This window comes from Tympanuchus pallidicinctus, unplaced genomic scaffold (genome assembly GCF_026119805.1).
Source record: "Tympanuchus pallidicinctus isolate F22 unplaced genomic scaffold, pur_lepc_1.0 scaffold26, whole genome shotgun sequence".
NCBI classification, from domain to species: Eukaryota; Metazoa; Chordata; class Aves; order Galliformes; family Phasianidae; genus Tympanuchus; species Tympanuchus pallidicinctus.
The window spans coordinates 11,127,218-11,153,708 of NW_026294743.1; the positions used below are offsets into that span (position 1 = coordinate 11,127,218).

General features: G+C 36.0%; 1 long non-coding RNA gene across 1 annotated transcript in view; it reads right to left on the minus strand.

Moving 5' to 3' along the window:
* Positions 1-26,491, minus strand: part of LOC128084391 (uncharacterized) — an 89,984-nt gene that overhangs the window by 54,268 nt on the left and 9,225 nt on the right. Inside the window, exons 3-5 of the long non-coding RNA XR_008208503.1 lie at positions 11,463-11,524; positions 5,299-5,634; positions 5,104-5,176 (exon numbers count right to left, since the gene is read on the minus strand). This is a non-coding gene — a long non-coding RNA (uncharacterized LOC128084391). The remainder of the gene's footprint in view (positions 1-5,103; positions 5,177-5,298; positions 5,635-11,462; positions 11,525-26,491) is intronic.

The following is a 26,491-nucleotide window of genomic DNA, read 5'->3' on the forward strand; positions in this document are numbered from 1 at the left end:
TATGCTGGATTTTTAAATAAATCATTTTTTTTTTCCTAGTTATTGTGAACAGATGTGTATTTTTATTTTTTTTTCCCAGAAGGTAAACTGGTAACTAACTACAGAGATAAGTAGTGAGAGAAGCTATTTTCTAGCTTTACTGTATGCATCTGTGCACTCATTTCTGCCAATGCATCATTACCAGTCATCATCCATCATCTAATCAGTCCTGGCTGGATCAGGAAGGGAGAATGCATTTGCCTGTAGCACAACTGGCAATTTAAACTGGGATCCTTCTAGAATATTTTTAAAATATACCCATAGAAGCTACACATACCTTTATTATTCCTTTGCTGCATTTTTGCTATAGGGTGATTTTGTACTCTTACAGCTATAATGGTATGCTTCCCCTGTATCAAACAGTCTATCGAAAGGCAGGTTGTTCAAACCAGGAATAAAGAACAAAATGAACAGGTTTACAGTCCTGCAGTGGTTCCAGGGATGCCTTCTTTAGCAGTATGAACCAGTAGTAGTACAGTATGTAGTCCAGATGAATCTGCCTTGCTTCTCAACAAGAAAAACTAGCCAGGACAGAACATACTGCTATCACAAATGTAATAGTATAAAATTAGCTATCAGGTTACCTCTACTAGGTACAAGACAGTGTAATAAAGGCTTTCTCTACCTAACAGGAAAGTACAAGTAATCTTCTTGATCAGTACTGTCTGCAAAGTTAGCAGTACTGGTTCATGTGTAAAATACAGCATTCTGCTCTAACAGTCTTCCTTTTTCCACTTCAATTTGTTGCTTTGTGGAAGACCTGCCTTATCTGATAGAAGGATGAGGGAATCTGGTATCCAATCAGTTCATATTTAAGCAATTTTCAAATATTAGCTATTTCTTTTTCCTTGTAGGAAAAATGTCTTTAGAAATTCCTCATAAGTATCCAGTATGCTTTCATTCTAAATAATAGGTATTCATTTTCAAAACAAATTACACAGCAATACAAGATCTGGGGAACAATCAAAGAGCTTTTGCTCTTATGCAGAATATAATGAACATCCCAACTGGCCCCAAACCCCACACAAAATGTCTCCCATATAAGTTGGCAAGTCTAAACTAGTCATTGTTTTGTGCTTAAAAAATAAATTCAGTAAGTAATTAAAATAAGCTCTCTACGTCTGTCTTCTTGGTTTTACTTTGAAGGACAAACTAGAACAGTCAAAGACAAAACTTCTTAGTTAATTTATGTCTATCTTCACAGATCAATAATATTTTTAAGTGTTGATATGGAAAAGTGTTTACAAAGATTGCTCCGTTGCACTTCTAGTTTAATGGTAGTTTATTTCCTTCCTGTCAGATTGCCTTGCCTGCTGAGAAAACCTTTGATGCTGACACACCTTCAAAAGATCAGCAGGGAGAATATTCCTTTATTACCTAGGCACTATAGATGTCAGTTCTTCTATAGGTCCCTTTCCTCTCAGATTTTTAGTGTTTAGACTTTCTACGTAGCCTTCATTTCCTTTTCATTCTGATGAAATCTACTACAACTTTGTTTCTTTTTCAAGGATTTTGCTGAATTTTTTATTTCCATCAAATTCTTCCATCTGGTACTACCCTTCATCTTTAAAGAGTTCTGTGCTGACTGGGGAGGAAGAACCTGAGCTAAAGTTCACAAGAGCATAAAATAGCACTGTTTGTTTTGCAGATTTTCCTACCCTACAGCAGTCATGACAGCTGCTCCCATAACAAATGATTAGAGCTTACAAACAAAGCGGAGTTGCAAAGGACAAGGGATTTCAAGGAGCCATCCACTATGTAATTTGCAGATAGATAGCTATTTACAGTGTCTACTGCAGTATTTACAGTGCAAAAATGGATATGAGATCCTTTAGCATTCCCTAGCCATACGGATCTCATCTATTTTTGCTCTTCTCAACCCTGTATTCCTCATTCATCCCAAAGCACACACAAGCATACATAAAACTGTCTTCTGTTTGGAAGCACATTCCTAGGAAGTCTCACAAGGACAAATTCTGGAAAAAGGCACAAAACGTGGAAGCAAAATAATTACAGAAAGTAGTGTTTGCTAATTGTTTTCGGCACTGGTGGTGGATTCCAGTGAAAAATATCTACCTCTCTCTGACTAGAATGCCATTTGAATTAAAGGTGTAATAACAAATAATCTGACATAGAATATCTACTTCTACAGAGTAATTTATTTTCTGTATATTAACCAATATACTGCAATTCTGGCAAAGTCTTTCCAGGCTGCTCATAGATGAATGGTAATAAAATAAAAATTTCTAAACAATCAGCTAGTTTAGACACCAACTTCAATAGAAGTTCTGCATCTAACCCTAAATCATTCAGAGTAAAAGAAAAAAGTGGTTTCACCAATCAATAAATTATATCACGGAAAACATGACAATGTTTTCCCTAATTGTGGCCAAATTTGGGTCGTCCTTTCCCTGATGTATTTTATCTGCAATTGTAAGTTAGCCCTATATTGATTTTTTGCACATCATCTCATGTGGCCTCACCTGAACTTTGGGTGACTTACATGCATATACAAGAGCACAAATCTGTTTCAGAATTGTCTCACTGATAGGTGAAGTTTTAAATGTTTTATTAAACAGTAAATTACAGCAAAGCTGGTTGTCCTTTTACTTGCAGCACTGTAAATCAAAATTTTAATCAATGATGCCATATAGTTATAGCAAGGACCCAATAAAAAAGAGAGCCAAAACCAAAAATGTGTTCTCTCCCACTTTTGTGTGCATGTGATAAACCACTTGTAAATGATGCTCTTTACTGTAAGTTTGAAGTCAACAGGCTTTCATAGTAAATGACACAAAAGTGCTACCAACATACTGCTGATATATTAAGCACAGCACAAAAGATTATCTGCTGTTTTTGGCTTTTCCCTAAGGAGATTTTTATCTCTTTATAGTTGAGCACGTTACATGAAAATTTACCACGGTGCATTAATACTGGGGTAAGAATAATGTGTAAACTTGCTGAGAATTTCCTGATTTTAAAAATATTGCTGAAGGAAAAAAAAGGCCAGGAAGAATGGGGTCCAGAGTGTTATATGTTGTTTGTATCTGTGCTGTAGCATTCCTAGGTATGCAGTATCTGCACATGTCAGATTGAACACATGGGCTAAATTCTGGAGGAGGAACTTTTCAGATTATTTTTTTTTTTTCAGTGGAACGAAATACAAGTAATGTGAGCACAGAAAGCATCTGGTATTTATGCAGAGAAAATTTTTGTGCTATTTGTGTCTTTCTCACATGGAAGATGGACAATCACAATAGTCCAGGTAGATGAAACTATTTTTAATGAGAGTTTTATAAAGTGTTTTTGGAATAATTATGCAACTTGATTTATTCTTTTGGTCACAGAAACTTAGTTTGCATTAGGCAACCTGCCCTATGTTTTCAGTGTCATTTGTGACTTGAAATGCTCTGACTGGGCTTGCTCAGAAACTGCAAGTTATCCTACAGTCTCGTTTGAAGATATCAGATTGTTTTCCAAGGCAAACAAGCAAGACTCAGCACCTCAGACTAGTGACCATCTTTGAAGGGAAAACAAGGGAAAAGATTAAAGAGCAAATTTGCTTTTCCTTTAGGGAAAACAAAACAAATTAACGATAAAAAATTGTATTATTCTGAGAAGATATGATTATTTTCCCCAATAATACTTCTAAAATAATGCCAATAAGAAAAAGATAAACAGCCTTGTAAAGTTGCAGATAAAAAAGAGAAATGGAAAGTTTCTACAGAAGAGCTGAACACCTGTACAGAGGTATTGTGTCACTAATCCCTAGTAGGGCTTCAATTTTAGGTCTGTTGTAAAAAATCAACCATCTCTTCAAGCACAGGTATTACAGAGAAAGAAAACTTAAATGCTTAAATAAGAACTCATAGAAAAGCACAAAAATTATGTCGAAGCTGAATAACAAAATGAAAATTGACATAAGAATACACAGCAATGTCAGACCTGACAGTGTGAAGAAGGCAGAAAAGCAGGTCAAAAGTGATTATGTCTTTCTCATTGTAGCTACTACAGGGTAGAAACTGGAGTCAATTTTTGCGAAATAAACAAGAAGAAAAATTAACATCAAGAGTATTAATAATATAACTAGTAAGATCACAACAAAATTATTTGCAGAAGGAATCTGCTATCAAGAAACAAGGAGAAACAAAGACAAGCAAATGCACATGAACATTCCACGCCATGTCAGGGCAGGGAAAGCAAACAGGACTACATAAATGTGTGAAATGAAAATCTATTTTGACTATATACTGACTATATTCTGACTCTATACTATGAGTGCTGCTCATACAACATCTGTTATACGTGGGGACAGTCCTGGCCTTGCTAAGTGGCACCGTGCACTTCTTTCAAAACAGCAGCCTCTAAGTAAAGGATGGCATGAAAAATGGTAACTTATGGGCAACTGCACCTTCAGAAATTTTTCCAGGTGACTTGGTGAAGATAATGGAAGGAAAATATCAGAAAGCCAAGCAGTTCAGATTTATGAAAGTCTGAAATTAAGGTTGTACATATACATTAATTCTTTTCTCTCCTCTGTTTTGTTTTTCTTTCTTTTTTCCACTGTTACACAATTACATAATTACATTCATTTCAGCCATCATATTCAACAGATTGCAAGTTACTGCTTTGAAGAGAATGATTCTCCATTCATTTCCTTCAGGAGCTGAAAGGATTACGGTAAATAAAATGGGATACTACAAGGAAGAAAGAACAATCATACGGCTTAATAATTTTGACTGTCTTATGGAGTATTAAGTTTTATCCCTTTCTCTGCCAAAAAGATCCTAGAGGAATTTGGACAAAACACTTGAACTGAATCTTTCAGAAATCATACCTAATCGGATATAAATTGCAAAACCACTAAGAACACACTTGCAAAAACTATCAGTGTGATTAGATTTTTACAAAATGCTCTGTCTAACTAAGTACCATGCAGGCCTCTGAAATTTTCTGAACTACAAACATCATATTGTGCTGAATTAGCAGGCAATAATGAAAACAATGAATGTTTCATGAACTTTGAAAAATGTAGATAAAATGTAGCCAATGTCATACACTTACCTCATATGAAAGCATATAAATCAATGAGAAACTGTGTCTTCAGAGCCAGGGTCACTCAGCGTGTTAGATAAGGCTTGCATATTGAAAAACAAAAGCAAAATATCAAAGATCAGTGCCTGCTGTTTCTGCAGGGGACTGAATGAGTCTGAGGGGTGCTGAGGAGTGGGGAAATTCAGAATGTAATCATCCTCATACCTTCTGTTTCAGTATCTTTTATACGTAGATTGCAGCTGATACATTTAAGGAATTAATAATTATTCAAGTCAGTGCATCTGTTGATGCACACAGGATGAATTAGCAATCTCCTCTTATCTGCAGGAGTTCTGGATTGTTTCTTACCCGCTCCATGCTCTCTAGATTGGTTGCCAGCCAAAGTCTTACCATCATACAATTTTATTTTTGTAGGCTCAAGTCTCACAGGCTAAGACATTCGATGCCTGTTCAATTTAAAATTTTTCATTTCTCCTTTTTAATGTTCTTCCTTATAGTTTCCTGTTATGCTTCGAGGTCAAGTGTAAAGATCAATAAAGCCTGCAACAAACAAGCCATAAAGAAGCAATCTGTACTGTTTATTGGACCACACTTACAATAACTCCATATATGAAAAGCATGCTAAAAATGTTAAATTGCCTGTAACAGAACAATTCAAATTACTAACAGTCTCATTTATTCTGTCTGGAAAGTTGGAAACTATATATGAATGAACAAATGATACAGGATATTTTCTGCTTAAGAGGAATGTTTCAGAGTTATTTTCTTTAGGTATCAAATTGCCAAACCAGAACATCTCAGTCATGGCAAAGCTTCATGTACAAAGAGTAATAATTTAAAATTAAAAAAAAAGTGAAACATACTGCTTTTCAACTATAAACATATAAACTGAATTAATTACCCTGAACATTTTTCTCAAAAACTGTATACAAGACACCATCATTTATTCCATCTAAAATGAAAAAAATCTGGATTATTGTAAGTAGTTGAGACTAGATAATGTGAATTGAACTGATCTTTAGTGACCTCTGACAAGAAGTTTCATCCATATGATTTACTTCTAAATGAAATCTTGTATGGATTAAACTGGAATTTTGGTTCAAATTCAGATACCTTCAAGAAAAGACATTTGCTAGAAACTGCATGGAATATTAATGTAACACATACTGACTGTGGGTTTGCTCTAGATGTAAAATGAATGCGCTCTTATTTGTTGTCAGTTGAGAATCTGATAAAAATGTTTTTTTTTTCTACTGAATTAATCCAGGGAGCCATCTATATGTGCCCATCTCTTGTCCTGTTGATACAGGTATGCCATTTTATAGGAAAAATAAAGGAAAAAAATAAAACATGCAAACTTTTGGTTAGTGAGGGTTTCCGATTGTTGGTTGAGTTTATTTAAAAAACAAACAAACAACAACAACAAAAAAATCCCTTATGTTACATTCTTGATCTTTCATGTTCAGATTAGATATCAAAGAGTAAACATGACTGATTTACATGTATGTAGAAATGAAAAATAAATATACAAACAAAAAAGCTTTCCTGTGCACATGGAAAGCACACCGCATGTATTTCCAGAGAAGCCTCTGCAGAGCAATCTGAAACTGTTAATCTGCTTTATCTGAGAACTAACACATTTGGTTCATCTTATTCCTTCTTCTTCACTCACAAAACTCAGCGGTGAAAATTTAATGGAATAATTTAGTCTCAAATCCCTCTTGTAGTGAGGGGTCCAAAACTGGTCATGATATTTCAGATGTGGCCACATCAGTGCTGCACACAGAGGATCAACTTTCCCAGTCCTGTTGACTGCACTATTTCTGATGAAGGTCAGGCTATCGTTGGTCTTCTTGGCCACCAAGACATACTCCTGCCTTGTGTTCAGCCAGTTGCCAGAAAGCACCCCTATGCCTTTTTCTGCCAGATAACTTGACAGCTTCTCTCCCCCATGTCCATACTGCTGCATGGAGTTTTTGTGACACAAGTGCAAAATCCAGTATTTGGCTTTCCTGAATGTCATAACATTGACTATAGCCTGCTGATCAAGCCTGGCATTATTTAGTATCTATCTTCTCACATACATCGTGGTATTAGAAGAAAGGTTATATTCATTACTTCTGTGTTTGCTACTGAGGTGATCATCACTCATCATCATCATCACTCATCATCACCACATCCAGATCTACATTCACATCTGAGGAAGAACACCCATAAAGTGGAAAAATTTCGGAGAAAGCCCTCCCAAAAAATGAAGATCTGTAAAGTTTGAGTTATAGAAAGGTGAAGTAGTTCTTTCAATTTAGACCGTTAAAGATAAACATTGAATTATTGATATAAAAGACAAATACTTAAATATCTCTCATATTTCTCAGTAAGTCATAACAACCCCAGAAATGGGATCTGTACAAGAACTGGATTTTTAAAAAATTATTCAAAATATTATATGTGCTTTTACATGTTTACAAATCTGTATAACATGTTATCTTGTAATTTTTGATTTCTTTCCTTGTTTTCTAGTAGATAGTGCAATTCATCATTGGGATTGCATACTAATTAATCAATAAAGATAAGAGACTCATGAATTGAGACTACCCTTCTAGGAGCAGCAGCAGCCCACCACTAAGGATATTCCAGTTAAAGTATTTCACAAAAGATCTGTAGTTTCTCCAGCAAAGAACATCGTAGAAATATGAAATGGATCTGAATTATTTGCAGTGAGTTCAAAATTTATTAATCTAAACAGTAAAAAACAACCCTTCAAAATTTTGCTGGTCCCCATAATGATATCTAATATGTGGCACAGTACAGAAAGAACAATGTTTTTTCTCTTAATTTTCCAAAATGCCATCTTGATATATGCAAGGTAATGCAGAGGTTCAGTATTTGGCTTTCAGAATACTAGAGATGAATTTAAAACAGAAATGATGAAGCTGTGACACAACTTAAAATATTTCAACATTTTTTGCCAGTGCATTAGAAATTTCAGCAAAGAAAACCAGCAAACTACACCAGCAATTTTTGTATCCACTGCTTCTACAAATGAGAAGACTGCCAAGCTGAAATAAATCCAATTAATCTTACTTATGAAGTAACCTGTAAATTTCTTTCTGTGAGATCTGTTTCCTTCTGGGAGTAGTATAGCTTTGAGCATTCATCTAATCTATTTCTCCTATGTATACAAGTAAAACCTGTATGAAAGTGATTACAATGTAGCTAGACAGATACATTTTTTAAACTTTTTAACTTTTTTTCCAAGAGTTGACATCTCCAGAAAAGCTCATTTTGGAGCATTTTCAGAGTGCTTTCTCAAGCAATGACATTTAAATGGCTTCTGACATTTTTGAGGATAGGGTTGGGTTGTTTTTTTTTTAATGTGAAAACTGAAGAAACCTCCTTTTTTTTTTTTTTTTTTTTTTTTTTTGGTATGCAGAAGCAATCAAGGATTCTTACTCACCATAAAACATGTCAAAATAATGGATGGCCTGCTCAGCAAAGAAAATGAAGAAGTCAGGTAGAAACACACCACATTCTGCTAAGAAAAGACTCCTTGTGCAAGTCCAGTTCACGTATTGCCTTCATGAAAAGCCATATTAGACAATTATTTGGAACTGGTTTATTTTCCCAGTATAAGCCTTTGAAATAAAATAATCTTCTAGTACTTCCACTGGTAATGTTACTTTTCTGAGTGTGTGTGTGTGCAAAAGAATTCACTTCTGATTTCCAGTTGACCTAGTAGTTCATTAATTACTGCAGATTATTATGAAATCAATAGTAACATGCCATTGTTGATTCACTTCCTATTCATAAATGTGAAGGAGCTTCCCACCCCTTCATTATTTAATTTATTTATTAGAAAGATTCTTCAGTGAGTAATATTTTATGCTGGCATGAAGCCTCTCATTTCTGCATGCTCAAAAACAGGGAAGTGGGAATGAGGAAGGACTGCTAACATCCTTTCTACCTCTATAATTTTTGTTGCTTTTTTTTTTTATCGGAACTAACAAGAGCAACAAAATTCACTCATTCTAACTTGTGTAACCCCTGGCCATACAGCTTTTTTGTACTACTGAGCTCATTAAGATCAGATGCACAAGTACTTCAGGTGTTAGGAAACTCAAAGAGTGACATCTCTGACAATGCTAATACTTGGGAGCAACAGAATAATTGTAGCCTTATTATCTTGCCTAATGTGTATTTGCTTGAGGTTATTTGTCATTATGCCTACTTGAAGAGCACCTTTTCTCAAGGGCAGGTCTTTGTTATCATAAGTACTTCTGGCTTTCTGGTAGCTGAATTTTTTCCTAGGGTTGTTTATGTTTTCTTGATGTGACTTCTTACTAAGAATAAGAAAGAGTAGACATGATACATTGCTGCTTGAGCTGAAAGATTCTTGTAGCATGGAAGCAATGTCTCAGACATACCGTCCCATCTGCAATGGCAGCAAGAAAGAGTGGTGAAAAGAACATGTACACAGATCTGGAGACAGACAGACATGCCATGAGGCCACATTGTCCTTGCTGCTGGACTAGCATAGAATGCAGAAACAAGCATTGAAGTTACAAAAAATAAAATAAAGAATCTCAGCATAATTGTAAAGAGATCTATGTCATAGATGAAATGCTTGGAAAAATCAGAACTGTAACTCAAGCAACCGTATTCCGAAAATAGCTCCTTTCTGGGGATGTTTCTTTTTTCAGTATCCTTCATCAACCTTTTTGATGTTTTTAATTCATGGGTGGCAGTTCAAAGCAACTTGACAGTTATTGCTACACTCTGAATTTTAGTTATTTAGATATCTTAAGAAATTAACACTCTATATGGTGATTTGTGACAAATACAGCTATCAATCTATTGTTATAGACTTTCAGTTGCTTTTTTTTGGTATTCTGAAGTCTATGTGAGTAGTACAGTGTCTGTATTTTCTGTCCAGATACTGCAGCTGAGTGGGGTAACCTACTAACTTCTCACAGCTGACAGTTCAAATATGAAATCACAGATTTCATCTTTCAGCAGCAAATATGCCTCTGGCATCTTTCTTTTGCATTTGTCAGTCATGAAGCTGTACACCAGATTCTGAGAGAAGAGAAGCAGCAGTGTCACCACAGGAGATATAAAAATGTTGGTCTTCGGGGATTTGAAGGAGAAGTTTGGTTTCATAGATAACAGAAAATGCTTTGCAGACTTTCCATGGAATTGCTCTATTACCTCAGTGTTTGACATCCAAATGTTGTGAGTAGACCACTTCTTGCACTGAATATCCTTATTTCAATACATTTTTACTTTCTTGGACAGGATTTACACCCTCTCATCACAGAACAGACAATACACGCAGTTGCATTTTTAGAATGATGTAAAGCTTCTGATCTGTTTTTAGCCATAATCATTTTAAAAGAATAAACATAGTAAACTGAATTTCTGAAACAATTGCTTTAAAAAGCCTTCAGTCTACAGCCAGGTCAACGGGAACAGAGGTTCATGAATTCTGATACAGCTCAGAGCTCTGATGTATTGGAGGCAAGTGGCCAAACAGATGAAGCTGCTTGGAAGTCTAGGTAAAAGGTATTTCTCCAGGCCCACTTTATGCTGCACTTTCTTTGCCTTGTGCCATGTTTTTGTCTGGAAATCAAATCCTGGGTCTGCCCCTCCTAGCCCTCATTTAAGGTTTAGCAGCTGAGGGAGAAGTATCTCTCTGGATTGAGGTTATATTTCTCTTGATCTGTCACTGGTCATTGGAAGTCATTGGAAGGCACTTTTTCTTCTTGTCTTCTATTGCTCCCATAGTGCTTATCTCAGTAGAAGGCACTGTCACTGCCTTCTTTTGCCACATACCTCCATAGGGGCTCTTCTGTATAATGGTCAGGAAACCAACTAAGAATGACCAGCTAAGTGTTGGTAGAAACATTCCCTTCTCTAGCTGAAAAACTTTTAGATCTTTATCTGTACATGGATCTTGGAAATGAATCTTGTTTGGAGTACTGATTTTATTACTCCTTTTTCCTCTCCTATCTCCCTTGGTAGCATACATTTTATTCCCCATTGTCTGCAGAATAATATGCTATGATGAGAAAATGGTCTGCTTGACAGGGTATAACATAGTTTATGATGCAAGTTGTATTTATAGACCAAACATATATATACATATATATATATATATATATATATATATATATATATATATATATATAAAACCTGAAATACTTCAGGAGAAATATCTGGCTCATACACCTCATACACTCTAGGTACTGTTTCGTGCAAATAAAATTTTCTAGTACTTCCTTGGTCTGCAATCCCAGAGGAAACATGAACCACATTTCTTAAAAAGTGGGTTTGCCTGAACTTAACATGATATAAGATGAAGAGCTTACCTCAAGTGTACCATAGAGTCCTGTTCTCTGCACTTCAACAAGTCTGCTGTCTTCATGTATCACTGTGTAAATGAAAGTTCGCAGAGGTGAGAAGGAGTGCATCATCCACAGACAGTAAAAATTTTTAAAGCTTGTAAAAACTGGGTTAGTAGAGATGTAGAAAAACACAAGCAATAAAGCAAGTAAGATTTAACTCCTTCAGGTAAAAATACATAGAAGAAAATAGTGGGTGAAAGTGGGTCATTAAAATATGAATCGTAACTATTTCAATAGGGGACTTGAAAGATTCTCAAAATTGTTTTTGTGTTCAGTGCTCTACATACCTGATGCACATTATTAGTTTTTCCAGCACATGAATTAAAAAATATTTTCTATGCCATATCATAGATTAGAGAATTTGACGTTGTTTCAATTAAACATGGTACCAGTTATAATTATTTTGTTAATATTCCAATGAGCAAAGTACTTTAATTTTTGTTGGGAACAAATATGTAGCATAAGAGAAGGTGAATGGGATGATGATTATTAGAAAATAAGACAAATTTTAAAAACTGTATATACTGTAAAAGCACTTAAATAATAAAGCAATGCAATATAGCCTAAGGAACATTTACAGGGCACATCCAGTTATTTCCATAAAATCAAAATTCTATGTTCAATCCTTAAAGAACTGTTTTTAAGGATGTTTTGAGGTGACACTGCTACTGCTACTACCTGCTCATAGAGGTCGATCAAGTGAGAAAGTGAACCTTGAAGGTGCTGTGCTAAAAACTTCTAAATACCAAGTGCAGACAAGGACAATCTTGAATTATTTCCTTGTTTTCTTAGACTCTCCATCATGCTTAGTCAGTTCTGCATGGTGAGTACTGCTCAGACATTAGTGACAAACTTAATATACAATAAAGCAAGGGTACAGGACAGCTTACTACTTAGAACAGCAGTAAATTCTAGTGCCATAAGTATTGTGATTCTTTGTTGATTAGTGCACAGAGGAGCCAGACTTCCTCATCTAATTGATGCCATACATACCTTCCTCTTTCTCTGTTTTTTTTTTTTCTATTCCAGATCTTCAAGACATGAGGTAAGCAAACATCTTTCTCCTATGCAGCTTTCCCCTTGTTTTCCTTTCCAAAATGTGCTCATTTTTATATCCTATGCCCTGTATGAGTATATGCTATCACATGGCTTACAAGGAATGCCAGAGAACCTCTTAGTTGGATTTAGTCAAGTGTTGACCAAGGCATCCAGCCTTTCAAAACAAAGCCTTTTAGTGTGCCCAAATATGGCCAAAGTGGGAGATATACATAGGCAAATAGGCACTTAACATCAGATATTAGGATATCTTTTTTAAAAAAAAACCCACAAGGATTAAGTCAAAAAAACATCTTCATATGAATGAAGAAGGTCTACATGATGAAGATGGTCTACAAAAAAACAACAACAAGAAAAACCATGCACGCACACACTAAAAACACCTTTTGCTATATAATAATGAAGACTAGGTGAGTGCATGTGTGTAAATGCTGAATCCAGCTACAAAATTCCAGAAAACAAATTTTAAAAATGAGACTTTACAGTATTTGCTACCTATTTCCAGAGGTACACTATAATGCAGTCCAGAATTGTCTCAGATACTAAAATCACATGTTTCTATTGTACCAGAATCCAGCACTGCTTCCAGTTTTCTTCAGACTGTCTCAACAATTTCTCCTGAGATTGTGAGGTTTGAATCTTTCTAAGTTAAATTAAGGTGTCACTGTGCCATTATATCAGGCACTGTACATTGTAATGTACTGTTTATCATTTTAATAAGTACTTCTCTTTGGTAACAAAGCCCGCAGACTAGGAATAAAAAGTACTGGGGTGCTAGGAAATCTTATGGGCTGTTGAGTCAGTAAGACATAATGATCCCGACTGCCTGACCTCAGGAACATCAAATGACATTGTTTCAATCAGCTGTAAATACCATTTTATATGGAGGAGGTATGTTAGAGTTCTGAAATAAGATCTCCATAAAGAGCAGCAAGCTATGCATTTCAAAGTGGCATCCTGACGATTTTGGCTCACTGGGGAGTAAGTGATCAAACATGTATCAACAGCTATGATAAATGGAGTGCAGGTAAAATGACACATTTTAGCAATACTGCACTTCTTAAAAACAAGAAGTGTCTGAAGGTAGATTTAGTCCACATTTAATACTTGGCCTTTTGTCTCTGCAGCTAGTAAAAATTCATGTTGCAAATAATCACTGACTTAAAGAGAAATTCAAGTCTTCAAATAAACTCTTAATCACAGGCCTTATTCTGTTTGCTCTTGCTATTTATACATGTATTTGCAAATTTTATATTTATGTGTCACACATGAGCTTTTGAGGTGGACTCATAATGGCGTGCAAACAGGAAGTGGTTATATCTACTAATATTGAAAGATTTGAACACAGATCTTAAGATCATTTCAGTGTTTCTCCAGCAGTCACTGCACATTAAGTAGCATATAGAAACCACCTGTTGAATCTGTTTCTCAGTATTGACTAGAATTACTTGATTACAAGTAATTGATCCTAAGGAATTTTCTTTTATAGTACATTGTGACTCCTTTACTGTTCTCTAACCAGAAAAAAAAAGTCTGAGGAAGCAGAGAAAATCTGAACAGATCATGAAGGTTGAAAGACCTCTGAACAGTCATAGAAGAACATTATACAGCAAATGAAAAGAAAAAAACACTCCATTTAGTGAGTTCCTTTTTTTGTGCAATATGTCAGGCTCTTACTTGTTACAGTAGAAAACTCAGTAGGAATGCAAAAGCTGTAACAAAGAAAAACTCATTCACTACAAAGAATATCTTGTAGTTGGATGCTCACACATAAATAGTATTTCCAAAGCATTTTGCTTTTAACTTTGAGATGCTGAAGATTGCCATGGGAACAGAGGTGTCAGAAACCAGGAATTTTCTTTACCAAAAGACCACAGGATAATGGCAACTTTAAACTTGCTTCCTTCAGTTTCGTTATTGGTTCTACACCCTGTCTACAAATCTGGGGGATTTCTCTACACAGAAAGGATCCTCCAAACAACTGATTGAAACCAATAATGCTCTGTCCTTTATTTTTCCTGACATCTTTTCATTTGAAGCACTGTTGAAATTTGCTCAGTAGAAAGTTAAAGTATAATCTAAGCAGAATACAGCGTGGGATGCAAAAGTTTTCCAGTGATGTTCTCTGGTAATAAATTAATATATTTATGAGGATTACATTTATCACAATAAAGGTGTCTCATTTCCTTGTTCTGTCATGTATTGATACTCCATGTGAGGATTTCAGGCACTTGAATTTATGAAGAGTTATGCTTTAAGGAATGGAGGTTTTGACTAAAGAGAGATGCAATTCATTTCTAAGTCACTTAGAAATGTACAGCCTCACATTAGCTACAAGTGATGTACCCATAGACTTGCCTGCAAGGTGTCTCAGACTTACTGAGGCTGCTCAGGAAATAGAATGAGGTGTGGTTTCAGTAAAAGCTGAGCTATACCAAGGGCCTTAGAAGGTGGAGAAATCAATGTTTTCAGCTGTTTCTGCGTCTGAATTTAACGAAACTAAAATCTTGCAATCTTCCTCTGTTTGAAGCTATTACGCTGCCCATAGTTTCTATTTCAAAAACTCAGGAATCCAAATGCAGATGCTTATGATAAAAATCACTCTTTCTGCTCAACGTTTTCACAAAACCAATTCATATCAGTGGGAAATGCCAACATACCAAACCTCTTCTAAAGAAAGTCTAATAGAAAACCGATCTATCAGTTGAGATGACAGCACTCAAATTTCTAGCCTGGAGGTAGTCTACATATCGTTGTTAAATCTCAACTTGAGAAAGCATGCAAAGGATCCTTGAAATTGCTATTTAATAACATACAGTAAATAAATTTCTTAAACACTGGCTATTACTGTCTTCAACTGCAAATACAATGAATTCCTAATAAAAAAAGAAAAGTAGGGGGAATTTTAAGTGAAAAGTAATGAACAGCTTTCCACCAGAAGATGGATGATAAGAAACAGTAGTCAATAGTCCATTAGCAAGTCCATTATAACCTTGGAATAGAAACTTTCCTTATTTTAGAAAGCTAAAACAATTGTAAGTGAATTTTAACAACTGAATAAATGCACATGCTAATCTGAAGTTACATAAATTATATAAATTAGCCATGTCTTGTACTGCACAAAAAAAAGTTAGTAACTCATTATCAGACCCATTATCAAACTCCTCATTGTGAGTACACATACTTTCATTGCTAACGTGTCAGCATTTCCATTACAAACACTTCTTTTCAGAGGCTTAAATATCAATCGTACTGCTGAAATTCTGCTTCAATTCATTCATTCTGGAAGATATTTTTATAGATGGTTTTAAGATAGTTAAAATGCCACCACTTCTATATGTGAAATAATAACAGTTATTATTTTATATAATTACCTCAATTTCAAACATTCCTTTGCAATTACAGGCATTCAGTCACCTGAACAACTCAGCTCAAAGCTGTTAGGAAAATCCTAGCCAAAATTTTTTCAAGACTGAGACACTGAAAACATGAGGTGAATGTGAACTTTCTCATTTACTAAATCAAGTTATATGTTAAGAATATGTCACTTCTTGCAAAATGCCAGTATTTACTGTAGTATCTATAATCCAAATTAATCCAATGAGAAAACTAGACTTTATTTTGCTGACTCCTGTCTCGTATACGTTGCCTGTAGGTACGCTATTGTAACTATTTATGTGTAATTATGACATCATTTAAAATACCTTCTTCATCCATCTCATTTCAGAATCAGGAAGCTTTTTTTGAAGCTTTGTGCTTCAAAAATACATCTTCAAATTTCATTTGGGCCTTGTGAGTTTAGGGGACTTTTACTACTTCAGAGAAAAGGGTACAGGTGGAACTCAGAGAAGAATACTGCATTGTGTCCTCCTCCTTGTTTCCATTTAGCTTCCTCTCTTACTATTTGTTGTTTCAAGAGGCAGAGGAAAAGCAAATTTGTGCTTTCCTACATGTCTAAGAAGTCAATGTTATATACAGTTTAACTTTCTAAAAAAAAAGTGAATTATTTTTGTAGTCTAGCTCAGTGATTCAAAGTGTAATGTTACTTGGATATGAATGCTGTCAAAATAAGGGAATCTAGCTGCACTAAGGCTATGGTTAATCCAAGTGTGCTGAAAGATTAACTCTTCTAAGCCTTTTGAAAAAATCCACATATTTATTCTTTCTACATCCAACTTTGCCACATCTCAAGATGAATAATGATAGTGCCTCAATTTATGTATTTTTCAAGAGAAGGTTTCAAGTTAAAACCTTTTAGAAAGATCATAGCACGAAAAGCTCCTTCCCCACTAATCTATAAGACTGGTTGTGTGACAGTTACATATGTTAGTGAATAAGTGTGTTCCCTTCAGCAGGAAGGCTGGACATTTTTCTAGGCAGAGTGAAGTTTTCTAGAACAGCATTTATAAACACACTCTGGTTAGAAAGATTCAAGCACATCTATATAAGCCAAACTAGACAGATGGGTTTCTAGGCGTTCACAGGCACGTAGCTTAAGGAAATACCTTAGGTACATCAACATCTATGGCATCTAATTTTGAACTTTTTTTTTTTTTTGTAAAAACTGAATACAATCTGCAGGACGCAGCTCATATTTGCCCACTTTCAGATTTTGTGTTGGCAAGACTTGCAGACACAGATGCACGCTTCTCAGAAATGTGTCTTTGAACAATAATTTTACAGAAAGGAATTGAAATGTATGTCCTTTAAAAAGATAAATGACACTGACTGCTGCACTTGTTGCTCCTTCTCCACCTAGAGGAGTGATTAAATAGTTAGGATTCATTACACGCTATGAAAAACAATTGTGAGAAAAGATGGTGGTGTGAGGAGGCTTGACAAATGGAACTGGGCATGTTTGAAGGATCATGGATTCCTAAAACAAAACCCTGTGAATGCAGAATTCTCCTTAGATAGACATAGAAAATTCAAGAGGTTGAGACATGTGTAAAAGGAGTTTTCAAGAAAAGGTCAAATTCCTACATAAATTTAAAGATAAAATAAGGGGAGCACAAGAATTTAAAAACCTTTCGGTCTCAAGGACTCTAAAGCAGTATATGTGATTAATCTTTTTTTTTTTCAGAGAGGATATGGAAAACTAAAAAACAGTTGGATGCCTGTGACTGAGTCAGTAGAGGATTTAATAATATTAATAGGCTTAGAGAAATATGATGTCTCATGGATATAAATTGGCCTGCCTTTTGCAGAGTGCAACATTGCCACAAAAAGCCACTGGGATTGTCTTAAGGACTCAATGATGAGAATAAAAGTAATCCTAATTCACACTGTTCACATGAATTTCTATAAGTCTTTCACAACAGTTAGGGAGGATAAGTACCTATGAGAAGAAAAGGAAAGAAAAGGACAATACTTGGTTCTATTCATAACAGAAACAAAAGTAAAAAATGTTTTTTCTTCGCAGTGAAGTGAGGAGGGGAAGTCACAGGAACCTGTGCTGTGATGCAGCTTGTTCAATGCTTTCCTGTATCATTTGGAAGCAGCAAATGAAGTCTGCACATGGAAATGAAGAAGATACTCAAACCTGAGAAAATACCTGAGATAAGAATAAGAATTCCTATGCAAAACTGAAGGAAGATTTTGTTATGTTGATGAACTAAGTAATAGCATATCAAATTCAGCATTAATAAACAGATAATATTGTTCAGGGTGAGCAGGGTGCTGAGGGAGTGGAATTTTTAGCTTGTCTAAAATGATGATCTTGGAGTTATTATTAATTATTCTTAATTCTTGGAGAATTATCATTAAGGAACAACTATCAGCTCAACACATATCACTATCAAAAATCAAACTAAATGCTAGGAATCAAAAGGAAGAAAACACTGAATAAAAAAGATTATTAACATGTAAGTGCATAAACCATGCCTTATACATATTTTGCAAACTAAGATGAAGAAGAGAAAACTGAAGAACTGCAACAATGATCTAGAATCTAGGAGCAACATTTATACAACTCTTGGAATAAATACCTTGAAGATAAGCAAAGAAAATTAAGGAGTAATACAATAATGATGCATATCATTATGAAACCAAAGTGAGTTTCAACAACACAGATATTTCTTTGCACTACACATAGTAATGCTATAGAAAATTCTTGTCACACAGTATTTTGAATGTGAACAGCCTGCACTGGTTCGAAAAAAGATGAAATATCAACTGAGAGCCATAAATACTGCGTTAAATAGACTATTTAGTGCCTCTTCAGGATCAATAAGACCCTGATAAGCCAATTACTGATAAGCACCTGCTATGCTTTTTCTAATTATTGGACGCAGAATACAAATGTCTCCAAAATCTTTTTAGATGCATCCCATATATCTTAATCTACTTCTTCTGCAAACAACTAAATCACACTGCCCACTCCAGGAGGCCCCTTTGACAACAAGAACTGTACCTCCCTCCCTGGTTACACCGAAGTCTCTCCCAGGCTTTGGGATTTCTCATGCCACTTGCTGCTGTATGGTCCAGTTGACCCATAGCTTTCATAACTGTTCACTGTGCTCCAAATGTTGGTGTGGGAGAAAGTGGAAGAGAGAAACATGTTTTCTCTTGACCCTGCATAGTGTTGTCTCCACAAGAGCTTAACAAAAAGTGTCTTTTTTTTTTTTTTTTTTTTTCTCCCCAAAAGTAGTACACACTCTATTAGTGGAACAAAAAAATTAGTGTTATCTCAGTTACCATCCCAATTATCCAACTAAAATATAACAGTTATCATTAGGTCAGCTATGGTGAGAGCGATAGTTGTTTAACTGGAAAGTCCCTAAAAGTGTCATAAAAGAAAACTTACTAACACCAACAACTTTTTCATGGTATGCTCACCCTTCCAGCGTCCTCTTAAGTCTGAAGGCCTCTGATTCCCATTCTTCCCACGTAGAGGTCCTGGAATGTCACCATGAGTTATCAGCATCCATGATAATTCAGCAAGAGCAGAACAGTGTTGGTGATAGGGCCCTATTTGTCTTCATTCTTGGGTCCACTTGGATCAACTTTTAAATGTTTTTTCAACATGGTTTTCTTCCTCTTCACTAGTTTTCAGATGAAGTTTAAAAGCCACACAGCATCCTCCCATCACATCAGCTGGCATAAAAGGCTGCTGTGTGGTAGACTGATATTTTGACTGGTTTGGTAGACATTATAATCTACTCCACGGACACATCAAACTTTTATGATATATGGTATTCACAGAGCTTGAATTTCAAAAGATAAGCAAGAGCCACCTGTTAGAATTTTTTAAAAGAAACGTCAATCATCTAAGGTCCAAGTCCTGTCAGGTCAATACAAAGCCTATCAACTTAAAATAGGTATGGCAAAAATTCTATTTACAGTGTTGTAAAGGACAGTGTTTTCAGTCTGACTTCAAATGCTACCCTCACATGTTTCATTGGCCAGAAAACAAGACAAGAAGGCTAGAGAAAGCAATGGACAACAGCCCTTGCCTGGAAAACTCTCTAATGCAGAACGTGTAATTATTACCACAATTTTTATTCTTTTTTTTATGTTTGGCCATGATGTCAGAAGCAGGTGGTGGCATGGTAGTAGAGATGGAACCTTCCCACCAATATTCTGTTGTACTGAGTTGCTGTGAGACAGATGGCAGCAGAGGGACAATCTGACAAAATGGTGTCTGGCATAAGAGTGAGAATGGAGAAAAGGTGCACACTGAAATTCTGCCACATGGAAAAATGACACCCACTGACATTCATCAATACTGGCTAAACACTTATGGAGACTAAACAGTGGCTGTGAGCACAGTGAGTAGATCATTTCAGCAGTGGCAACTGTGGGTTACCTCCGCTGGTGCAAATTAGCTAAGTGAAAGCTCACTGTGATGCAGAATCCTTCTTCTTCTTATCACAATAATAGCTCATTAATATATCACTTTTAAGGAAGCTTATCATAGTCTACAAGACAAGTAATCAAACACTGTTACTGAAAAGTTACTGTTTTACACTCCTATAAAACAAACATGGGGGGGTTGGACTCGATGATCTCTGGAGGTCCCTTCCAACCCCTACAATTCTGTGATTCTGTGATATTTATATATGTATGTGCATATATTCTAAGTTGAGGGTGGCCTGTTGGCTGAGTTATTTGAATTGAGTCTGGTGCAAATCTCACACCATTTCTGAGCTCTTACTAAAGTGATTTATGAAGAATGTGTCTGAGATACCTCAGAGAACTCTGAAATGGTGAAAGTCAGATTATGTTTTTTTCTGTCTCTTGATGATCTTGCTTCTGTTACCAAGCAGAGACTGGAAATTGATTTCATCAACTTTCAGTCTGAAAAGAATGACCTTTAGATTCCATGTAATGATGGTAACATCAATTTTTTCTTAGAAAAGCAACAACCTTGGCAAGAATAGTAACAGGTCTCAAAAAAGAAATAAAATGCAATCAATTAAACCAGTTAATAAGTTACATGGTGCATTCAAAATATAAACAATTGTGACTATAACATAAACACCTCACGTACATCTACTTCAGCTCATTTCCTGTGGAAGAAAAGCCAATTTGGTAACTTTCTCTATGCTATGGTCTATACCAGAATGTGTCTTCAATCACTTCTGTGTGTACTGAAGAATTTCAGAAGAAATTGAGAGAGGTGACACAGACTCCTAAAATAATTGCATGTCTGCAGGTTTCAAGAAACTAGACACCCAGGTAGAGGAGAAGGTCCTCTAAGTACCCTTCCTTAGAGAAAGGCTGCAGTATGACCTTAAACCTTCCCAGACTCCAAGTTGAAAACCATCCTGAGAAATCTGTAGGAAAACTGTCTGTCTTGGATTCTACATGTTAGGGCAATATTTGTTACTGGGATCATAGGATAATTTTAAATTTCTGCCATATGTTATTCGTTTTCCCATTTTACTCACAGAATAAAAAACATTAATTGACAAATAAATACATTTTCTACAACTGCTACCTTTAACACGGGCACATAAATCACAGAAGGTATTTTCTATAGTAGAGAACTAGATTAGAAATAGGATGAGGTAATTTAGGAGCATCCTAATAAATCTAGGCATAATGTAAATTAAACAGCATTTATTTCATTTTACCTCAATCGTTTTAAAAGAAAATAAAAGATATTGTAATGAAACATTCCAGGAAAAATATTAATATGTCTATTTCACACTTTATAGGCTCTATTAGTGTACAATGTACAGACAAGCCTTACCCTGCTCTGCTAGTTTCATAAGGAACCATTTCACTGATTTATTTTTTCCCCTGAAGAACGGCATATTCAGCAATAGTTGTTTAGCTGCACTTAATTAAATGTGGCATGAATCAGAGAGAGGCTTTTTGAAAGCAAAAAAACTGCCCTTATAGACAAAGGTAAAGCCTATGAGATGTGCCCCTGACTTTTTCTTTAAAAAAAGCAGTATCTTTTGTCAACAACTCTATTCAAGAAATATTGCCTTTTTCTTTTTTTGTACACATCTATTGCATACCCAAGGAAATTAATGAAATATTCAATAAGAACTCACATCCAGCACAGAGAACAGCTGTTAAGTACAACTTGGGGAGTCACATTTGCCCACAGTATTTAGGTGCCTTAGGTCTCCCCTACACAAATCAGTCAAGTGACAAGTAAAGTGAGAAGTTATCCAATAAGGACAAGCTGTAAATCAGGCAGACCTTCATGGAGGTAGGCAGATTTATGTGTCCTCAGGATCTGAAGCAAAGATTTTACTGGAAGGAAGGCAGATGTTTACGCACACACAGAGAAGTTATTTATGTTTGCCTTTCTGCAACTTATTGAATCAGAACAGCCTATCTTTACAAGTACTGTACTGCATCAAGTGTATTATCAGAGGTGTATGCTTTGCTAGAGAATTAAGTAAAGCATACACCAAGAATTGTAGTGAGCTTATATCCAATTCAGTGCAGGGATATCTGCAAGAAAAGGGTCAAGATCAATTCCATTAACCTGAAGGCATCACTGAAATAGATTTTAACCCCCTGGAAGTAATTACTCAGTGAGATTGCCATTAGCACCAGTCGAGCTCTTGATGGATTGAAGTCCGTTAGCTACTCAAGTTTTACTAAGACTCTAAATTTATCCAAGTCTCATGGTAGATATTTTGTTTTTGACTTAAATGAGATGTCACATTCAACCAAGAACCAGTGTTATATCTCCTTGCACTACCATTTTGACTTATTTCTGTTTGAAAATACTGATATAAACTCAAAAGAGGCCAAGCCATTTCAGTTCACCATTTCAGTTCCCCATTTCACCCTTTATCCAGAACCTTCCTAGAGGAAAAATTTAAGAAAATCCCAACTCTGCTGTGTTACAGGGCCAGAGTGCTCCTTTTCTACCTTTCTACATACACTGCTTACTTTGAGAGCATAAGTTTAATTTTGCTTTCTGACTTCTAAACATGCTACAGCTACTAATTCATCTCAAAAAATTGGCTTCTTGGCTGGCCTCTGAAAGGCTGTATCCTAGAAAGTGAAGAGGTTTAGGTGGGGGACTTCAAAAAAATAGATACAAACATTTAGGAAACACCTACAATCTTTGCCACACCTCAACAAACTCTTTGTTAATCATTAAAAAACATTAATTAGATGGTGGCTGTGGGAATAATATCTCTCAGATAAACAATAATTCTCTCCTGTTCTCTTCTACTGTCTCACAGATTATGTTTGAATGCACTAATTGCTAAGCAGCTAGGTATGGAGTGGCACTTCTACAATATAATCAGAACTTTCTGCAGATGAAGAAACCTGGGCATTAGCTTTAAGGATATATACTTATGTACATATCAGTTTCTAAGCATTTGTAAAAGCAGGGGGGAAGGGAGGGGGGGAAGGTGATTTAAAATCCATACTTTGTTCAGGCATATCTTAGGATAGTTGGAGCATTTGGATTCTTTAGTTGTACAAGCACTTAAATCCTTGCATTGAACAGTTTTACACAAAACTAAGAACACTGGTCTTCTCGGAGTCAAAATTCTAAGGATGAAGTTCCTCAAACGTGAACACTGTTGCACTGAATTCCCATTGCAGATATAGCCCTTAATTTGCCATGGCTTCGTGTATGTGGATCACATGCAACCTATCATACCTGAAAGTACCAATGATATAAAAGACTAAAATTGTTGTCAGAGCTGACATGCACCAGTTTGAATAGGAGGTGTATTGCCTCTAAGAATAAGCTGATTATGAGCATAAATTATGTGAAACACATCCGTGACACCTTGTCAAGCTTGAGAACTGAGACACTAATTCTCCTCATAACTGTTAAGAAGGAGAACTGTGGTACCATCCTGGTATAAATCCAGATTAACTTTGTCTTCATCAATTACTGAGATCAGAATTGCCTACCATTTTTTTCTGTCATTTTTATCTGATCACAAAATCACTTTATCACTAAATATACTCGTGTTTGATTACATATTATAAGCCAAATTTGTTATAATGCAGAAAATGTTATTGACCATCTGCCTGCGGTTACTGTAAAAACATCTCAAGCAATTTTGGTAGCCCATTAGTAGCTGCTGTTCTGCACAGATGTATAGAGACTACATTAACAATTAGATTCTGTGTATATTAGGCCCCATAAAATTAGTGAACATGAAGTAAATTTATGCTGCTTTTTCAGAATTGTCCAGACCAAAATTCTGCTCTGAAAAAGTTAAAGAATTGTTCAGAGAGCCTTTTGTGAAATTTACTAGTTTGAACAATTACTACAGTTTATGAAATGATATTTGAAATTAAGTATATTTAATTGGGTAATTGAAAGGTAGTTATTTTAATACCTTTGTGCTTGAGCTCATAAAGAAATAAACCCATTTCTTCACTTTTTTGGAAGATGTGAGGAAGCAAAATAAATTAAACTTGCCGTTTACAGGTCTATTTGCATATTCAGTCCTCCTCTGTTTATGTTTTGGAGTATGCACTTAATATTTCATGACAGGTGTGGAAGAGAAGTCTTATATAATGAGGATGTTAACTATTTGAGGAAAGACTGCATCTTTTGAATTGGAGAATGGAGGCTAAAGTATGATATTTTTGAGTGGGAGAAGGCTGCTTATAGTTCAAGTTTGGTGTACCACTCATAGTCCTTTACTCTTACTGAACTTACTGGCAGTAGAGAAAGATTTTAAACGACAACTTGATATTGTTTGAAGTCATGTTAATATAAGTCTTACCCACTGTTCTCCTGTCATTAGCTACATTCTTCCACCGGTCACAGTTTCCATGTGCTCTCATGTGACTGCTCTGAAAGACAGGAAAGAGCTGGAGATTATCAGGGAGATTTCACAGCCATGTAATGCTGCAAAGATATTCATACTTCAGAAGAACAGCTTAGGCCTAGATAGAAAAGTTAGAAATCCAAAGATAATGTGAATCCTTGTTCAAATAAGAAATGAAACATTAAACGCTGTTTAAATTTTCAAAGTTTATGACAGTTACATTATTATATATAAGAAATCTGACTCCATTTCTGATTTCATATCTCAAATAGAAAAATAATGAAAATGCAGTATGCTATTTTTGTTGTTTTTGTTGTTTTGTTTTGTGTTCAGTAACGTTCAGGCTACAAACAACACAATTACAGGCAATTATGACATATTTTAATGAATTGTACTTTAAAAAATGAACTTATAAAAATGCAAACATCTCTTTCTAGCCCTGCACAGAAGTACCAACAATCAGGATATTCATTTTCATTCCAACAATAGCAGCAAGAAGGACAGGAAACTTGGCCTTTATCACAGAATGACAGAATCACCCAGGTTGGAAGGGACCTCAAGGATCATGTAGTTCCAACCCCCCTGCCTAGCAGGGCCACCAAACATCCACATTCAGATCAGGTTGCCCAGGACCCCGTCCAACCTGGCCTTGAACACGGCCAAGGACGGGGCATCCACAACCTCCCTGGGCAGCCCGTTCCAGGGCCTAACCACTCTCCTTGTAAAGAACTTCCCCCTAACATCCAACCTAAATCTTCCCTCCCTCAACTTGGATCCATTTCCCCTAGTCCTGCTGTTGTCAGCCCTTCTGAAGAGTTTACTCCCCTCCTGGATGTAGGTTCCCTTCAGGTATTGATAGGCTGCCACGAGGTCACCCTGCAGCCTTCTCTTCTCCAGGCTGAACAAGCCCAACTCCCTCAGCCTGTCCTCATAGGGGAGGTGCTCCAGCCCCCTGATCATCTTAGTCGCCCTCCTCTGGACCCTTTCCAAAATCTCAATGTCTTTCTTGTACTGAGGGCTCCACACCTGGACAAAGTACTCCAGATGGGGCCTCACAAGAGCCGAGTAGAGAGGGACAATTACCTCCCTGTCCCTGCTGACCACCCCTCTCCTGATGGAGCCCAGGATCCCATTTGCCTTTTGAGCTGCCAGAGCGCACTGCTGGCTCATGTTAAGCCTCTCGTCCATCAGGACCCCCAGGTCCTTCTCTGCCGAGAAGGAATCATAGTCATGCACATGTCTGAAAAGTAATTCTGGTTTACATTGCAGTAAGAGGTCAACTGTGCCATTAATTCTGACACTGTTTTCACTGTGACTGCACAACTACTCACTCATAGCAACTAACTCTGACATCACGACCAGTTTGTATAACGGGCATTTCACTTTCATCACATAGACTGTATTTTCTTCCTTTATCCTGCATAGCTAAAACTTGGTTTTTAGTAATTGCTTTTTCCCCAAGGAAAATAACTTCTGAACATTTCATAAAACAGCAGTAAGCAATAGTCACTCAAACAATACTTTTAACAGCATTCAGTTACAGCACAGCATATTCAATAGCACTGATCCTGATCATTAGTAACAAATGGCTTTCTTGGCAGTGTTGACTTTAAAATAACATTGGGAGAAAAGTACTGATAAAAATTTAAAGAGTGGCCTATATATAATGTAATACATTTGAGTTTCTCAATTTCAAAGAGTGAATAATGCAGCAAG